Source organism: Ornithorhynchus anatinus, chromosome 17 (assembly GCF_004115215.2).
Source record: "Ornithorhynchus anatinus isolate Pmale09 chromosome 17, mOrnAna1.pri.v4, whole genome shotgun sequence".
NCBI lineage: Eukaryota > Metazoa > Chordata > Mammalia > Monotremata > Ornithorhynchidae > Ornithorhynchus > Ornithorhynchus anatinus.
The window spans coordinates 35,538,757-35,558,926 of NC_041744.1; the positions used below are offsets into that span (position 1 = coordinate 35,538,757).

General features: G+C 46.7%; 1 long non-coding RNA gene across 1 annotated transcript; it reads right to left on the reverse strand.

The window, feature by feature from the left end:
- Positions 1-753: 753 nt before the first annotated feature.
- LOC114817641 lies at positions 754-16,072 on the reverse strand. The gene is made up of 2 exons (XR_003765498.1): positions 15,988-16,072; positions 754-1,216 (listed from the first exon to the last, which is right to left on the reverse strand). It is a non-coding gene; the product is annotated as an uncharacterized LOC114817641 (long non-coding RNA).
- Between the last annotated feature and the right edge of the window lie 4,098 nt (positions 16,073-20,170).

A 20,170-nucleotide genomic window follows, 5' to 3' on the forward strand; every position in this document is an offset into this window, starting at 1 on the left:
CGACATTGTTCTGTCTTTTTATTGCTGCAATCCTTACATATTAATTAATGCTAGGGTTTGTTGACTGTTAGGTTGGCATTGTTATGTCTTTCTTATGTATTTTTGGGCTTGGCCATCTGGCCGGAGACACAACCCAAATAGCCACTTAAAAAAAGAAAAATCCATCAGTGATCTTGCAGGCAGGATGGAACACTCGGGAATGGGGATTCTTTTGTCAAACAATCTATCCATCAATCAATCATATAGAGAGTTTACTGTATCCAGAGCACTGTACTAAGCACTTGGGAGAGTAAAATGTAACAGAGTTAGAAGACGTGTTCCCTCCCCAAAAGAAGCTAACAGTCTACAGGGATTCTGATTAACTCCCCCCCCGCCAAAAAGTGTTGATATTACCCTATTAGAGTTCAATCAAACAATTTATATAGCTGCCATTAGATCGCTCACAATCAGATTTTGCCTGAAAAATTTCAGCAGGATGATAACTTTGAATCTACCTGAAATTGAGAAGATGGTCATTTTGATTGTCACATAATGGGGAGTGTTAAGACGCGTCCTGGGGAGGGTTGGGGAGGAAAGGTTTGGGGCAGAGCTAGGAGACAAGCACTAAATGTCTTTTAAGGCTCACTGGGGTTTATTTAGGGGATGGAGCCTATTAAAAACTTCCACATGGGACTCTTTAGACTCATGCCCTTAGTAGATCAGTTTTGCTCCTTCTCCGCTAAACCCGTCCACATGGACATTTATGACAGGAAGGACATTTCCCAGACTTTAATATAAAACAGCAGAGGTTCCCATCTGCATTTTCTCAGCCGCACTGCACGACCAGGAAGCCAGGATTTGGTACACCAGAACTTGTGAACTGCAAAGCTCCAAAAGCGGCTATCTCCCATGTAAAAACATCACGGAAAGAGCTATAGGTTACTGAGAGAGAGGAGTAGGTTGCCTTGAAGATGTCGAGAGCGCACGAAGAAGAGGAATTTTTCTACAGGGAGCGGGCCTAGCGACTTCTGTTTCCCTAGGGGTCAACATTCCTTGCGGACGCCTGCCCCCGGATACGATTCTCTCGTTCGTTCTTCTAGGGGGGTCTCTGGAAGCTGGAAATCTTGGGCCCGCCTTTTCATCCTATCGTCGGTGTCGTCGGTGACCGGCGTCTTCTGGATTAGCCTCAGTTTAAATTCCCATCCCTGGAGAGGCGGAATAAGATAGGCAGTGTGGCCTAGTGGAAAGAGCACAGCCGTTGGAGTGAGAGAAGCTTACTGTGTGGCCTGGGTCAAGTCACTTAACCTCTCTGTGCCTCAATTTTCTCATGGTCCATGTCCTACCTCTAGCCTGGAACGCCTTCTCTCCTCATGTCCTCCAAACATCCACACATCCCCACTCCAAAGCCCTACTGACGGCCTTCCCAGACTAAGCCCCCTTTTCCTCAGCGCCCGACCCGCTCCCTTTGCTCTGCCCCGCTTCCCCCGACACAGCTCTTGTTTATCTATGTGCATATCTATAATTCTATTTATGTGTACTAATGTCTATTTACTTGTTTTGATGTGCATATAATTGTAATTCTGTTTATTTATATTGATGCCTGGTCACTTGTTTTGATGTCTGTCTGCCCATTTCTAGACTGTTAGCCCAATATGGGCAAAGATTGTCTCTTTTTATGGTTGAATTGTACTTTCCAAGTGCTTAGTACAGTGCTCTGCACACAGTAAGTGCTCAATAAATATGACTGACTGAATGAATGAATTCCCTTCTAATTTCATACCCATGCAAGCCTTGGGGTAGATAAGGACTAATCCTCATCTCAGCATAAGGACTGTTGTTCATGGTTTGTCCATCCCCCTTCCCCAACCCTGTTCAGCACAGATAAGGTGAGCGAGCAAATGCAGAAAATGACCCGAGAAGCAGCGTGGCTTAGTGGAAAGAGCGCGGGCTTGGGAATCAGAGGATGCGGGTTCTAATTCCGGCTCTGCCACTTATCTGCTGTGTGACCTTGGACAAGCCACTTATCTTCTCTGTGCCTCAGTTCCCTCATCTGTAAAATGGGGATTAAGACTGTGAGCCCCAAGTGGGACAAACTGATCACCCTGTATCTATCTTAGTACAGTGCTTGGCACGTAGTAAGCACTTAATACCGTAACTATCATCATTATTATCATTGTCTGGCCGCCTTCCACTGCTGACGGATCTTGGCCGGAACCTTTCGGGTCAGGTTACTGTTATAGTGTTATATCGTACTCTCCCAAGCGCTTAGTACAGTGCCCCGCACACAGTAGGGACTCAATAAAGACCACTGACCGAGTGACTGGATCTCAACGTGACTTCAGGTCAAAGCACAGCTAGATTTATTAGATGAGATGCTTTCTTCGGCAGATGAAGGAAGGGTGCAGAAAGCATCCCCAAGACCTCTATATTCCTTTCACAAATGGCACCAAAAAGTTTGACACCATTAAGAAAGTGGGGTCCTGGCAACTACCAAGCAACTTTGGCTCTTCTGAGGAGACCTGATGCTTCTGAGGACTCCAAATGGGGGTGACAAGAAGACCCAGATTGCTGAATATGCAAAGTAGAAGACACCGGTAAATGAATCAAAAACAAATAAAGAATGTCAAAAGATGGCAGATGGGTGACATTGATCAGGAACGTGGAGGGATCAATCAAGTTAGGCCAAGGGTGCGGGACAGGTTGGGTGCTTTCAGCTTCCATCCAGCCTGGTAACGAACTGCTTAGTATTCGCCCAGTTTTTAGCTCAAGAATTTAAAAAGAACAACCTCATTTATCTGGGGTACGCCGAACTGGCTGAAATGCTCCCCTAAAATGGATAGCCTGATTTTAGGTAACGGAAGCAACATGGCCTGTTGGAAAGAGCGCGGGCCTGGGAGTCAGGAGACTTAGGTTCTAAGCCCGGTACTGCCACGTGCCTGCTCTGTGACCTAGGGCGAGTCAGTTCACTTCCTCCGTGCCTCAGTTACCTCATCAGTGAATCGCATTTACCTCATCTGTAAAATGGGGATTAAGAGAGTGAGCCCCATGTGGGGCAGGGATCGTGCCTAGCCTGATTTACTTGCACCCACCCCAGCGCGCAGTGCAGTGACTGACACACACAAAGCAATTAACAAATACCATAATTACTATCATTAATTATTATCACTCTCCCAAATCCTTAGTACAGTGCTCTGAACGCAGTAAGCACTCAATTAATACCATTAAGTGATTTAAAAATTGGTTATGCAATTCTGCCTTTCTCCCCCGGCCTCTGCTTTTTAGCCACTGTGTTCGTCTGCAAGCATCCCCTTCTAAAAGTTCTATTATATCCCAGCCGTTAATGTGAGCTTTTTTGAGCAGTTCGGTAGTGTATGTTACCATTTCCACTGGGAGAGATTACATCTCTATGTGATGAAATTTGTTCTCCTCCCATGGACAGCCTCTCCAGTTACACAAGCCCTACAACGTCGCATCCGGGCCTTTATTTACTTGGAGACATTTTTCACGTTTGGTTTGTAAGATGCGGGGTGGGGACACATGTTTGTAACATGTGCAGTGTAGAGCCTAGTTAATCTTCCAGTTTCGTGCACTGGGAAAGGGTCCCAAAACAATCGAAACCTGGTCGAGGCATAATAATCACGCTATTTTGCTCATCGGGTCGATCACGTTCTCTGTCCCATGTGGGACTGGCTGTCTAAGTAGGAGGCGAACGAGTATTTCAACCCATTTTACAGAGGAGGAAATCGCAGCACAGAGAAGTGACGTGACTCGTCTAAAGTCACACAGCAGGCAAGCGGCAGAACGGGGATTAGAATTCGGGTCTCGACTCCCTGGCCTGTTCCTTTCCAATAGGCCACGCTGCTTCTCTGATACTTATAAGGGAAACCACCTCACCACTATGTTTCTTTGAAATTTTCGAACCCATTTTCCCCTTGAACCGATTCATTCCTACGCTGCCCTTAATTTGCTTTTTAAAATGGTATTTGTTAAGCACGCACTCTACTAAACGCTGGGGTGGATACAAGCTTGTCGGGTTGGACAGTCCATCTCCCATGGGATTGGAACCCAGGTCTTTCTGATTCCCGGGCCTGGGCTCTAGCCTTTAGGCCACGCCGCTTCTGCCCCGGGACCCGGGATCTTAGGATGCAGTCTGAGTGACTCGGAGGCGAAGAGCTATGTTTTCAATCGACAGACTATTTGAGCCTTTCCCCCTTCCTCCCTGAAAGATGCTCTGTAAATGCCATGTTCTTTTCGAGTTGTGTTCCTTGCAACTGCATGTATTATTCATCCGGTTGAGGTACCCCCACACGGTCAGGGGGAAATTGTGAGCCGAATGTCTGTGAGCGTCCCTTTGATGCTGTGAGCAGATTCACGATAAGTGGCCTGGAAGAATGAGTGTATTTTTCCTGTACATTCTAGTTAAAATGACAGTATCACCCGTATGCGCTATATCTTTGTGGGAGATGTCACCCGAGAGGTTGGCCCCCGAGATTCTGATTCACAGTAGAAAAGGAAAAATGAGTTACGCTGCCCCAGTGTCACGGAGAAAATTCAGATGCCGATAAACTAGCGCTCGGGTCTCTTTGACCGCGGACGAGACGACGTCCAAATGCCTTTTGTGAAGAACCTGAGTTCTCTCCCTCCGGACTATAAGCTCGTTGTGGGAAGGGATCTGTTATATTGTTCTATTGTACTCTCCCAAGTGCTTAATGCAGTGCTCTGCACACAGTGAGAACTCAGTAAATACGATTGATTAATTCTAACGTCAGCTCCCTAAGCGTGTCTTATCTAAGACCTCGGGTCGGACGCTTAGCCTCTCTGGATCTCGGTTTCCTCATCTCTCAAGTGGGGGTAATAATGCTGGTATTTGTTAAGCGCTTACTATGTGCAGAGCACTGTTCTAAGCGCTGGGGTAGATACTGGGTCATCAGGTCGTCCCACGTGAGGCTCACAGTCTCCATTTTACAGATGAGGTCACTGAGGCACAGAGAAGTGAAGTGACTTGCCCACAGTCACACAGCTGACAAGGGGCAGAGCCGAGATTCGAACCCATGACCTCTGACTCCCAAGCCCGGGCTCTTTCCACTGAGCCAAGCTGCTTCAAGTGATCCCCATCTCTCTTTCCCTCTCAGGGATGTCATGAGGATAAAATAAGATCATTGACGAGAAAGAGCTCTGGGTACATAAAAACATTCGACAAATGAAAGGGCTCTGGGTACATAAAAACATTCGACAAATAACAGATGTTATTACCGAGACCCGATGCAGCGGCAAAGGAGGACCTGGGGTGCTGGGGGCGGTCGTTCCTGACAGAGAAATGCATATTTTATGAACTTGGCTGGTTGAAAATACAGGACTGGCTTTTAGGGGGATAGAGTCAGGTGAACTGGGAGGGGGAGGGAAGGGAGAACTCCGGACTCTCTCCCCGTAACGGCAGGAGTCCGGGAAATACCTGGGGGTTCGTACGGTTTGGGTTTCCTCTCCATCCAAACCGCTACCGCGTCAGCGTAATCGCTCATCCTATCCCCACCCCATTATTGCATCAGCCTCCTTACTGACCTCCCAACCTCCCGCCTCTCCCCACTCCAGTTCATACTTGACTCGGTTGCCCGGATTATCTTTCTACAGAAACATTCTGGGCATGTCACCCCCTCCTCAAAAATCTCCGGTGGTTTCGTATCAACCCCCCATCAAGCAAAAACTCCTCACAATTGGCTTCAAAGCTCTCCGTCACCTTGCCCCCTCCGACATCACCTCCCTTCTCTCCTTCTACATCTCAACCCGCACGCTCCACTCCTCTGGTGCTAACCTTCTCGCTGGGCCTCGTTCTCGCCCGTCCCGCCGTCGACCTCTGGCCCACGACCTCAGACCTGTGGCCTGAAATCCCCTCCCTCCTCAAATCCTCCAAACAATCACACCTTCCCCCTTCAAAGCCCTACTGAAGGCTCACCTCCTCCGAGAGGCCTTCCCAGACTAAGCCCCCTTTTCCTCCCCTCCCCTCCCCTCCCTGCCACCCCGACTCTCTCCCTTTGCTCTACCCCCGCAGTACTTGTTCATGTAGGTACATATCTATAATTCTATTTATTTATATTAATGTCTGTTTACTTGTTTTGATGTGTATATAGCTATAATTCTATTTATATTGATACCTGTTTACTTGTTTTGTTGTCTTTCTCCCCCCTCCTAGACTGTAAGCCTCTTGTGGGCAGAGATTGTCTCTTTTTATTGCTGAATTGTACTTTCCAAGCACTTAGTACAGTGCTCAATAAATACGACCGAATGGAGGGGAGAGAAGTGACCTTTCCCACTGGAATCTCCATTCTGCGGGTCCCCCTTCTGCTTCTGGATATGCTGTCCCCTCCCTGACTCTTTCCTCACCTGTCCAAAGCCCAGAAAGTCTGGGAGTCAGAAGGTTATGGGTTCTAATCCTGGCTCTGCCACTTGTCTGCAGTGTCACTTCACTTCTCTGGGCCTCATTTCCCTCACCGTAGAATGCGTTTTGAGACCGTGAGCCCCAAGTGGGACAGGGATGGTGTCCAACCCGAGTCGACCGGAACCACCGCCGCGCGAACCACCGCCGCGCTTAGTACAGTGCCTGGCATATAGTAAGTGCTTAACCAATACCACGATCATCATTACTATATTATTGTAAAGTTGGAGATGTCTGTTAAGCTCTTACTATGTCCCGGGCACTGTACTAAGCTCTGGTGTCTTTCCGAGGTGCAGGTTCGTCCTGGTTCTGTTGCAGGCTGAGATGCTGAAGCAGTCATTCAGTCAGTCATTCGTAATTATTGAGCATTTAATCTGTGAAGTGACTTGCCCAAGGTCACGCAGCAGACACATGGCAGAGCGGGGATTAGAACCCAGGTCCTTCTGACTCCCAGGCCCGTGCTCTATCTATTAGGTCTTATATCGCTCTCCCCTACCCACCCCGGGAACAGCCCTGCTCCAGAGCAGCCCGATGGGGGGCCTGGACTCTTCTGGACCATTCCAATGTAGAGAATGACCTCCATTTGACCTCTCCTCCCTTTGAATATTCAGATTGACTGTGGTTTCCGACTTCCTTTCCTGTCCTAAAATGTCAATTTGCCCTTCTGCCCAGCTGTTCTAAAGATGGAGCTTTCTCTTATAGCAAGATCTGGTTCGTAGAAGGGCATAGAAAACTTGTAGCTGTGAGCCTCTTTATATTTGTGCGCCCACAAAGACATCTACCCCAGCGCTTACAGCAGTGCTCTGCACATAGTAGGCGCTTAACAAATACCAACATTATTATTATTATATGCCCCTATAGGCATGTAAATGCGCACATGGACATATACTCCGTGCCTTCATTCATGCAATTGCATTTATTGAGCTCTTACTGTGTGCAGAGCACTGTACTAAGCGCTTGGGAGAGTACAATATAGCAATAAACAGACACATTCCCTGCCCACAACGAGCCTACAGTCTGGTTAGCGACATCTTTAATAGGAATGCCTATCACCATATATGTTGTGGATCAACCTCGTCGTTAGACTGTAATTTGCTGTGGGCAGAGAAGGTGTCTGCTAATTTTCTTGACTGTTGCTCTTCCAAGAGCTCAGTACAGTGCTCTGAGCATAGTAAGCATTCAATAAATATGACTGATTGATCAAGGTAGGAGCTGGAATAGTGTTTTCATGTTTCCAGGAAGGATTTACCAAGAACATCATCATCATAATAAAAATGATACTATTTGGTAAGCTCCAGGGCAGATACAATGTAGTTAGACTGGATCCAGTCCCAGTCCCACATGGGGCTCAAACAGATTCAGCTTATTGGATATTATGTGAAGGAGCAAAGGACACACATGAGGAATGGGCTAAAACACGGGAGGAGGAGACTTTTCTTTGGGAAGACATTCCTCAGCGAGAAGGAGCACGATCCAAGAATTTTCACAGTAGGCGTTTTAAACATCCAGCCTTATCCCTGAGGCACTGTCAGTGAAGCCTGGTGGAAAGCGCACAGTCCACTAAGATTTGCCCCCTTTCAGTCACCCCTACCTCAGCACTTCCTATGTGCCAAGCACTGTTCCAAGTACTGGGGTAGATAAAAGTCCATCAAGTTGGACACAGTCCCTGTCCCACATGGAGCTCACGCTCTTAATCCCCATTTTACGGATGAGGTAACTGAGGTCCAGAGAAGTAAAACGACTTGCCCCAAATCATCAGCAGACACTTGGCGGAGCCTGGATTAGAATCCATGTCCTTCTGACTCCTGGGCCTGGGTTCTATCCACTCGCTTCGCTCTTCCAATTTCAGCCTGGGGTCCTGTTCTTTCTGGTGTCCAGACTGTGGGAGCCCCAGACAAATGAGAAAGTCCAGGGAGAATTCTCCAGCCCCAGTTCCAGTAGAACAAAGAGAGAGCAAAGGGAAGAAGAAAAAGCTTTTGCTTGCCAGCCCAAACCCACCTGGGAGGCGGGCACTGCATTATCTCTGCATTGTGAATCAACTTAGTTGGATCCGGGCTGGGGCCAGAGTCCGATGAGCCCATCTGCAGCCTTCATTTGTGCCCTCTCTGTCCTAAAGTGTCTCCCTCTGCCTGGCTCTGGCTACTGAATGAAGTCACCTGGATCTCTTGGTCAGAAGGCTGATTTTTCCCATGCAGCCCTTCCTCCCCCAGTGCCCGCACAGAAATCGTGGCGGTTAATTAAAGTGAGACTTGCTTGGGCCCAGAAGAGAAACGGAAGAAATCCAGCACTAGAAAGCGTTTTCTTTCTACGTGTGAGGGGCAGAAGGTGGAGTGAGGAGTGATGAGGAGGCGGTATTTCTTCTTTTCCGATATAGGTGATGTCGACTCGAGTGCGGAGACTCGAATGATGGAAACCAAAGTCCCAAATTAACTCAGTATTTCCACTGGGATGGTTGCTTCCCCTTGCCATCCACCTCTGTGGTAGCCAACAGCTAGCTGACATCCCTAGCCTTTCAACCGTGAATTTAATCAAACCATACGTGAGAGAGCTCTACAGATAACTGCAAAAATCCCATCAATTTTACCCCTGCCGACATCCAATAATCCATCGATCCAACAGCCGTATTTATTGAGCACTTACTTTGGGCAAGCAGCGTGGCTCAGTGGAAAGAGCCTGGGCTTTGGAGTCAGAGGTTATGGGTTCGACTCCCGGCTCTGCCACTTGTCAGCTGCGTGACTGCGGGCAAGTCACTTCACTTCTCTGTGCCTCAGTGACCTCATCGGTAAAATGGGGATTAACCGTGAGCCTCACGTGGGACGACCTGATGACCCTGTATCTACCCCAGCGCTTAGAACAGTGCTCTGCACATAGTAAGCGCTTAACAAATACCAACATTATTATTATCATTATTGTTACTGTACCAAATACTTCGGAGAGCATAGAACAGTCGGTAGACCTGATCCCTGGTCTATAAGAGCGTACAGTCGAATGGGGGAGAAACACCACCTTTCAGGCAAATTAGTCTTGTCCCTTCCCATCCTCAGCCCTCCAGGGTTAAATGGGTTTTTCGCTGAAAAGGAATCAGTCTCAAAAACCAGGCACCATCTTTCTGAGCTAATAATTGCTGAACCAAGTGGAGGGAATGCAGGGAAAATAGGTAATACAGCTTTATCTCTCTCCAGCCTTTGTTCAGTTTCATTAGGTAACAGTGTGGGGACCAAGAAGTCTCTCCAACTCTTTCCCGCTTGCCCTCTCTTTCTTTCCCTTTCTTGCCTCGTGCTCGCTCTCTTTCTAGTTTGCCTTCGGAGCCACTTCGGAAAATTGTGTTTGAGTCGCGTTTCTGTTTATCAGTCCTTAGATCAAAGCGCCTTGTGCCGGGATTGTGTTTTCAGAGAACAGATTGATGCAGCACCCACAGATGTCCTTCCCTCCTCCCCGACACATCAGGGCAAAATGGTTTACAGATTGGAAGTTTGGCACGAAGCAGAGTTCTGAAATAAAACTCCATTGTTTTCCAGTTTTTAAAGAGAACGGCAACCTTGGTTATTTATTTTCTTCGACGGGAACCAGAAAAAAGCGCACATCTGTTTGCAATAGTGGATTGAAAGGTCTAAAAATAAATCTGCTTTAAAGAAAGAAAACAAAACTTTGCTGGCGCTCCGAACTCAATCGACAAGGGGAAATGTTTGTCCTCGAAGCTTTTAGCTTTTTGTTTTTTAACAAAACAAAGAATATAAAATTATAAATTCCCGGCTAAGTGGTTCACCACTTAAAATGGGTTATATTTGACTCATCTGTCTAAATTATTTTAGTAGTGTCTTAATTCTTAATTATTCGCAGCAATGTTTCGGTTCCTTTTGATTTCCAGTGGATCTTCCCTGGTATCCGCTCTAACCGGGGGCGGAGGGAGGATGTGGAAAGGCTGAAATGACACAATCCCCCTTTACTCCGATCCTCAATGTGTGCTTTGGAGTCAGAGATGGAGCCTTCAGTTCAAAGAAACGTGCGGCCTCGTCTTATCCATCTGGGCAATGGGGATGATAAGAGGGGCGTTCCCCAAGAAGTGAGACAGAAACAAATATTTTCCGATTGCTCTTAGACAAGGGGTTTGCCTGAGCAAGGAAGACTCTCTCTTAACAACAGCCAATGAACCAGACACTTCTCTTGAACTGCTAGGACTGGGTGAGATTAAGGCTAAATGGATGCATGAGAAGGATAGGTTGCAGATTGATCTTTACTGTAGCACTGTACTAAGCACTTGGGAAAATACAATCTATTAGAGTTAGTCAGTCAGTCGTATTTAATCATTCAATCGAATTTATTGAGCGCTGACTGTGTGCAGAGCATTTGGGAGAGAACAATATAATAATAAATAGACATTTCCCGCCCACAGTGAACTTCTGGTCCAAGTTATGGTCTTACGGCCTCTCAGATCTGCCCCGGATGGGACCTTCCCATGGCTCAAATGGGTATGGATCAGGATTGGGACCTGCATGGAGAATCCCAGCTTCCAGAGAAGCAGCATGGGGTAGTGGAAAGAACACTGACCTGGGAGTCAGAGGACTTGGATTCTAATTCCTCCTCCATCACTTGTCTTCTCTGGGACCTCGGGCAAGTTGCTTAACTTTCCTACACCTTAATTACCTCCTCTGTAAAATGGGGATTAAGATAGTGAGTCCCGTGTGGGACAAGGACTGTGTCCAACCTGATGATCTTGTATCTAGCCCAGCTCTCAGTACAGTGCCCGGCACATGGCGGGCTAAAGAACAAACATCATTAAAAGAGGGAAAAAAAGCTGAGACAGTGACAGGACATGTGATTCACAGCTCTAAAAAATGCCAGTTCTCCCAATCCTGATGCTGATCCTGTTACTTGATATTAGGAGTGCAAATCTGGGTCCCTAATCGGTTTTTCCACAAGAAAATTATCTTCCCAAACGTAGGGCTGGTCCAGGCAGATCCGGTCCCAGTCGACTCGCTCAGAACCTTTTGAGTTTTATTGTGATTTTCCGAGCTCACCGGAGCCCACATTCTTCACTGATGACAGGTTCTGGACCAAGAGCCGGGCTTTAAATCCAAACACTTCGAGTTACACAAGAGAAGAGAAAAAGCATCTGAAAAATGTTTCCAAGCAGGAGAGGAGTTTTGTTTTTGCTTCCCGACTGTTGATGACTAAGTCTGAATTTTATAAGGAAAGAAAAGGGTTGCTTTGGCCTGAGAATAGATAGAGCGCGGGGTCACTTCCAAAAGAAAAGTTACTGTTCTCTGATTAACGGGACCAGAAATGCAAATTCCTCTTCCTCTGGGATGAATGCAACTTTCTGCGTCCTGGTTGAGTTTTGAAGGATTCTTTATTTGTTCTCTTTATTATTATTATTATTATTTCATTGGAAAGACTTCCAGGAAATCTCTGGCCTTTCTCCTTGCTTTCCTCATCGTTGTTCTGGTTTTGCCCCTGGATAAATATTCATCTGCTCAAAAGGTTAAGAGTATTACTCATAGCTTCCTGGATATATTTTTTTTTTCCCCTTCATACCGGTCTAGATGCTAATGGTCTAGAATTCCGTCCCTCGGTCCACCTCTGCCCCTTTTGCCCCACATTTTCTCCTGTTCTTAGGTCAAACCAGAGGCAGTCTTCAGTTCCTCTAATTCAGATTTACCACTGTCATCCCAGCATTAAAAGCCATACCAATGAGTAGGTCCTACTGGTCTCTGTACGTGCATGTGTTTCAGCGTAATTTAATAATAATGATGGTCTTTGTGAAGCGCTTACTATGTACCAGGCACTGTACTGAGCACTGTGGTGGATACGAGCAAATCGAGTTGGACACAGTCCCTGTCCCTCATAGGGCTCACGGCGTTAATCCCCATTTTCCAGATGAGGGAACTGAGGCACAGAGAAGTGACGTGACTTGTCTAAGGTCACACAGCCGACAAGCGGCGAAACCGGGATTAGAACCCACGATCTTCTGACTCCCAAGCCCGTGTCAATCCAGTAGGCCACGCTGCTTCTCTGCTACTAACTAGGCCATGCTCCTAACTCCGCTGTACTCTCCCAAGCGCTTAGTACAGCGTTCCGCACAGAGTGAGCACTCAAAAAATACTATTGATTTGCAGAGAAGTTTGTTTTTCCTCCCTGGCTTGACCACATTCTCAGGAACACAGGAACCCAAAGAAGTCTTTTGTATTCCCGGGCCTAAGGCCAAACCAAACCTAACAAATGAACGACATTAAACCCAAGATGAAAATTCTGGGTTTGACAGAAAGCTTGACATAACACTAAGTGTCCCTTTGGGATCTGGTCAAAAGAATGATTGCTTAAATCTCATTTCCATAAAGGGTGTTGCTATTTCTAAATATTGCAATATTTTCACAATTATTGGTTCAACATGTATTCTTTTCAGACCTAAAAAGGTCTGAAATTCTGACTTGTGAGCAAAAAGTTGAAATCGCATATGTCGTTTATAGTTAGAAACATCTTTCTTCCACTCCCAAATCGGGACCACTGAAAAATCTGATTTTCACCATTCGACGTAATGTGCGGACAGTAGAATAATACAGATGTGTCAGCTGTTCCCGTGCTCAACTGATGTTGTTTTATTTTTTGCAAGAGTAATAAAGAGCAATTGAAGAATTTGCTAAGTGATCAGATTCATTTGTCCCGGGCTTCAAAAAGGCTGTCACTGTTTCTGTGTTGTTTGTGGGAGTGTGTGTGCTTGTGTCTGAATACGGTTGTGAGTGCACAGGAGTGTGTGTGTGTGTGTGAGCGTTGTATAGAAAATCTAAGTCCATTTTCCTGGCAAGTAAAAACAGTAAAAGCTCGTTTTCAAAATCCAAATTATAGCTTGCCGGTGACGAAAACCAGCCCTTATTTCTTTTTTTTTTTTTTAATTTTTCCACTCTCAAACAGAAACATGAAACTTGTGTTTTGCTTTTCCTCCTGACCCTTATGAATGCGGCAAGGCTCTCTGGGGCAGGAAGGGTTAGTCACCCCTCTGGGTCACGCATTTCCTTCGCATGAGGAATTGGCCAGAAGGAAAACATTAATTCGGGGCTTCTTCGTTTTCCCTCCCAACCTCTGGAAGACACCCATCGTCTGCCGGTCAGAGGAGATATATGTGACTTCGGGGCTGTCCTTGGGCTTAGGGGAGGAGTAGGAGGACAGACGGACCAGTTCAGCCCATCCTTCAGGTTGCATGGATCTCCTCAGTGCCGCATTCAATCAATCAAATGTATTTAGAGAGCCCTTGAGTTGTGCGGAGCACCGTGGAAACCGCCCGGGAGAGTACCGGTAGAAGCAGTATGGCGGAGCGGATAGAGCGCGGGCCTGGGAGTCAGAAGGTCGCGAGTTCTAATCTTGGCTTTGTCCTTGACTGCTGTGTGACCTTAGGCAAGTCACTTCACTTCTCTGTCCCTCAGTCACCGCATCAGTAGAATGGGGATTGAGACTGTGGGACACATGGGACAGGGGTTGTGTCCAACCTGATCCTCTTGTGTCCACCCCAGTGCTTAGTACAGTGCCTGGCACATAGTAAATGCTTAATAAATACCCCAGTTATTATTGTTACAGCACATGTCACACAACTCACTCTTACTGGTCCCCCCAGAGCTCATGCCTGCTTTCTCACTTCCACAGTCCTCTGCTCCACATGATGACGCATCAGCAGGGGACAAGTATTCACCTAGCAGAGGCTGGTTAACGCCCACGTTTATCCCAGAAGAATCAGCTTCACTAAAACAGCCTGGCCTAGCGGAAAGAGCAGACCCACGGGCCTCAGAGTCAGAGGACCTGGGTTCTAATCCCAGCTCCGCCACTTGTCTGTCGCGTGACCTCGGGCAAGCGACTTCACTTCTCCCGGCCTCAGTGACTTCATCTGTAAAATGGGGATTCATTCTGTTGCATCTCTTCCAAGAACTTTATTACACCTAGTAAGTGCTCAATAAATTCCACGGATTGACTGATTCAAGTCTCTACTGCTCTGTGCCTCAGTTTCTTCAGCTGTAAAATGGGGACGAAATGACCCATTCTCCCACCTCTTTAGTCTGTGAGATCCATGTAGGACAGGGACCGTCTCTGACCTGATTTTCTTGTGTCCGACCATAGTGCTTGGTCTATAGCGAGCGGTTCACCAATGCCATGATTGAACATTTAGAATCATCCTCATTTAACCAAGACCTGGTAATCCCAAACCAGCTTCAATGCAACCTGCTGGTTTTGCGTTATCTTCGCCAGCTCTAAACGCTTGACAACTTCCCTAATTACTATCATTATGTCTGTCTGTCTTTCTATTAGGTTTCAGGCCCCTCCCCGTGTCTTTTCCATTTTTTCTATAGATTCTCCCAAGCCCATTCGGTGTAGGTTTCTTTTATGGTATTTATTAAGCGCTTACTATGTGCCAGGCACCCATCCTAAGTGCTGGACAAGATACAAGCTAATGAGGTTGGACACAGTCCCTACTCCACACGGGTCTCACCATCCCCATTTTACAGATGAGGGAACTGAGGTCCAGAGAAATTAGGTGACTTCCCCTAGGTCACACAGCAGACATGTGGGAGGGCCGGGATCAGAACCCAGGTCCTTCTGACTCCCAGGCCTGTGCCATATCCACTAGACCACACTGCTTCTCAGGTGGTTGATAGGTCCTAGTGAACGAATGAAGAGGATCACAACAGCTGATTTCTCAGGGTTCCATGGACCCAACTGAATAGCACTCTGAACGATGGAAGTAAATCCTACTAATTCTGCGACCTAAGGATAATATCCCCTTTTCGCTCACCCTCCTATCCAGGACCGCCACTGCGACCTCTGGGACAGTAATAATCATATTTGAGGTATTTGTTAAGCGCTTACTAGGTGGCAAGCTAGTCGATCTGGTTTCCATCCCCTTCGCTCCATAGAAACTGCCGTCTCAGAGATCACAGATCATCTCCTTATCAAATCCAACGGTCTCTATTCCATCCTAATCCTCCTCCACCTCTCAGTTGCTCAACACCATCAACCACATCCTTCTCCTGGAAACATTATCCAACCTTGGCATCGCTTCTGGACACATTCCCTGTCCATCATGAGTTTACAGTCCAGGTGACTGGACTCATGCCCTAGTGACCCCATTATCGTGTAAAAACTTGTTCTGCAGCCCCTCGTGGACAGGGAACACGTCTACCAACTCTGTTAAAGCGGACTCTCCCGATTGCTTAGTAAAGCGCTCAATAAATACCATCGATTAACTGATTGAAATGCTTACAGGTTGGTGGCAGGGTGATGATGCCTTAGAAAGAACTCGGGTCCCGGGAGTGAGAACACGTGTGTTCTGCTCATAGCTGTCACCTTGGGGGACCTGGATTCTACTTTGCCTACTGCGAGACCTTGGACAAGTCACAACTTGTCTCTGCTTCAGTTTCCTTCTCTGTAAGACGGGGATCGAATACCTGATCTTTCTCCTCCTTAGATTAGGAGCCCCGTGATAGAGACTATGTCTGACCCGATTGTCTTAAAACTCCCACAGTCCTTGGTCTGTAAGAGCTTAACAACTAACACAATTATTATTAATATCATTATTACTTGGACCAGTCACTTACCCTCTGCGGGCTTCAGATCCTTCTTCTGATCCTTCCAGTCTACCAGGGATAAGGTGAGGTAATTATTGCAAAAGCAACTCGGAAATAGTGAAGTGCTATAAAAATTCAAATGATTATTTCTGTTAGTGGATTTGCCTAATAAAAGCTCCCAACGGGAACCAGCGAGAGAGGGGATGAGAGCAAGAAGCTCAGCCCCTCTTGCCAGAGAGAGTTTTGAAGGGAGGATTATACCAATAGAAGCGGATGATAGTCCATATGTGTGTGTGCGGGGGGGGGTGGGGGGGGGGAATGACACAAAAGAGACATGAGGAGAAACGACCTCAGAAAGCCAGTCCTTCTGAGTGAGAGAAGCAGTCACGAGCCGCTCTTGAATAGGATCAGGAGTGAAATATTTACCTGAAGGAACAGCAGAATTGAGAGCTGCCATTGTGTCGGGTAGAAAGGAATTCTGGGATTTTCCCCTCCACCTGGAGCACCATCTTATCAGAAAGACCCAGAGCCAACCCACTGGGAAGAAGTTCAAAGGAGATTGACAAGGGTAATTAAGGGCAGGAGGAGGGGATTTACCTAGTGAGATTAAAAAGAATCCCATAACGCTCAACAAAGTTGGCTATTAACTAACCTGCTGCCTTGAAGGGCTGATTGAGGAACACCGGGAAGAAAGGAGATGAGTTCAGTGGGGTACAGAAAGGAGGAAGTGGAGTAGGACGTCGCTAATCAGAACTGTCTCACAAAATAGCAAGGCACACCTTACACCTGCAGAATCAACCAGCCAGTCTGAGAGACACTGCGATGCAGGATTATGGTCCTCAGAGCTGGGAAGTATCCAGGAGGTCCGTTTTATCGTTATATCATATTTTTCCGAGAGCGCGGTGCCCCGCACACGGTCAGTGCTCAATAAACACGTTTGATTGATCGACTGATTGAGGGAAAAGTGAAAACAGCAGCCAGCCCCGCAAACAAAAAACTTATTAGCACGGCAAACAACAGGCTTTGTGTGTTGCGCAGGACCTGAGGTCTAATTCGGGCTCTGCCACTCACCTGCACGTTGGTCAAGTCACTTCACTTCCCTGGGCCTCGGTTTCTTCATCTGGAAAATGGGCGTTAAATGCCTGTTCTCCCTCCTACTTAGATGTGAATCCCATCTGGGGCAGGGACTGTATCCAAGCCTTATTAAAGTGCTCCTTAGTAAGTCTGTTGTGGACAAGGAATGCGTCGGCTATTTTTTATGGTTTTTCTTTAAGTGTTTACTATGTGTCAATTGCCTTTCCAACTGCGGGGTAGGTACAAGTTAATTGATTAGGTTGGACGGAGTCCCTGTCCCTCATGAGGCTCACAATCTAAGTAGGAGGTAAGACAGATGTCTCTATCTTACCCCAGCTGAGGAAACTGGGGCACAGAGAAGTTAAGTGACTTACCCAAGGTCACACAGCAAGCAACTGGCAGAGCTAGGATTAGAACCCAGGTCTTTTTGACTCCCAGGCCCATGCTCTTCCCCTAGACCATGTTGTGATATACTCTCCCATATGCGCGGTACAGTGCCCCGCACACAGAAGCGTTCAATAATGGGTAGAGCACGGGCCTGGGGGTCAGAAGGTCATGAGTTCTAATCCCAGCTCGGCCACATGTCTGCTGTGTGACTTTGGGCAAATCACTTCACTTCTCTGTGCCTCAGTCACCTCATCTGTAAGATGTGGATTGAGACCGTGAGCTCCGCATGGGACAGGGACTGTGTCCATCCCGTTTGCTTGTATCCACCCCAACGCTTAGTAGCGTGGCTGGCCCGTAGTAAGCACTTAACAAGTACCGTGATTATTGTTATTTTTATCTACCCCACTGCTTAGAAAAACACTTGGTAAGTGCTTAACAAGTATAACAAAAAAAAAAAAAGATCTGAGGAAGTTTGGAAGTATCATCTTACTTGAGCAATATTAACTTTAATCATCTTTCTATTACCTGTGATCTTCACCCTATCAGGGTAGTCTGCTTCTGTTATGCTTAGTGGAGAAGCAGCGCGGCTTAGCGGAAAGAGCGTGAGCTTGGGATTCAGAGGTCATGGGTTCTAATCCCGGGCCCGTCACTTAGCCGTGTGACTTCGGGCAGGTCCCTTAACTTCTCTGTGCCTCAGTTACCTCATCTGAAAAATGGGGATTAAGACCGAGAGCCCCACGTGGGACAACCTGTTTACTGTGTTTCTATCCCAGTGCTTAGAAAGGTGCTTGGCACATAGTGAGCACTTAACAAATACCGTTATTTTCATTATTATTATTATTAAGGTTAGGGACCTTAATAATCTGCTATCGGGACCCCAGGTTCAACCTAACATTTTGAGACAAGCCTTTTCCTCCTTAATTCACTACTTAAATGTGAGCATCCACAATCTTTTGTGGATGATTTATCCTCTTTCTCAGTTCCAGAGTAACTATTATAAGGGAATCACAAGTTTTCATGAGCAAAATGAATTCTAAAATAACAAATTCGAAGCCAGGGCGTATAGATTTCTGTAGGTTCCGTCTCTGAAATAACATCCACTCTCAACACTATTCTCGAACATTTTGCCGGGAGATATAATTCTTTCCTTCGGGTTTTAATCCATCCCCAGTACAGACATTATGTGACTCCAAACATCAAGCAAGCAGGGAGGTCTAACAGCCCAGAATTCTGAAAGAGTAATGTTGACATTTCTCTTTAAGGGCTACATTTCAAGTTAATTTACCTCCAAATTACTCAGTTTTTAAAATGCTTATCCTACAAGTCAGATGACCGCATTAAGCAGCGTAATCTTCACGTTACTAAGTGTCACTTTCCTGTTTTGACATAACGGGGACTTCGCTATGTTACTCCGGGAGAGTGTGTTTAGTTTATATGAGACTTTCGTCTCAGTTGACCGTATCGCAGAAACATCCACCCCCTGTTAGAATGACATCCACATCCAGTACCTCTCTGAGCCCGGTTTAAAAACTACTTCGTCCACGGGATCGAAAAGAGGAAGTTGATCACGGGAATCTTTTTTTTTTTAAATTCCTGTTGCCCTGTGGCCTGCGGTGCGTCATTCTCAGACCCAGCACCACTTGAATTTCCATCTAAATCCCAGACCCAGAGTAGGGTTCATACCCCACTTCAGGCAGCGAGGGGGATACCCATCACAAAGACTCCGTGCAAGGGCTTTTACGACAGAATCGGAGCCAGTTTTTTGTTTGACTTATTTCTTCCAGATGTGGAAGAGGTTACTGACTGATTCTGCTGTGATCTCCCTAAGTTGAGCGTTCCGCCCACAGTGGCCCAAATTCAGAGACGGATTTGTTCTTGATAGCGATTAAATTGGATGTAGCGTGGCTCGGTGGAAAGAGCCCGGGCTTGGGAGTCAGGGGTCATGGGTTCGAATCCCAGCTCTGCCACTTGTCAGCTGTGTGACTGTGGGCGAGTCACTTCACTTCTCTGGGCCTCGGTTCCCTCATCTGTCAAATGGGGGTGAAGACTGCGAGCCTCACGTGGGACAACCCCATCACCCTGTATCTCCTCCAGCGCTTAGAACGGTGCTCTGCACATAGTAAGCGCTTAACAAATACCAACATTATTATGTATGAGTTGGAAGCTGTGTCCCGCTACCGGAGGTCCCTGTGTTTCCCCCTCTAGACTATAACTTCTTTGTGGGTAAGGAAGATGTCTATGAACTCTGCTATATTGCACTCTCCCAAGTGCTTGGTAACAGTGCTCTGCACACAGTAAGCACTCAATAAATACAATTGATTGCCTAGTGAAAAATAAGAGAAAAAAACATCTATTCAACTGTTTGACTTTCCTCCAGCACTGAGTCCCTAAAACACTATTAACAATTTTTTTTTTAATGATACTTAAGCACTCACTATGCGCCGGACACTGTACCAAGTGCTGGGGTAGTACTTGTCAGCTGTGTGACTTAACTTCTCTGGGCCTCAGTGACCTCATCTGTAAAATGGGGATTAACGGTGAGCCTCACGTGGGACAACCTGATCACCCTGTATCCACCCCAGCGCTTAGAACAGTGCCGCGCACATAGTAGGCGCTTAACAAATGCCAACGTTATTATACAGGATAATCAGAATGTGCACAGTCCCTGACTCTAATGGGGCTCACAGTCTAAGACAGAGGGAGAAGGATTTAATCCCCATTTTACAGATGAGATCACTGAGGAACAGAGAAG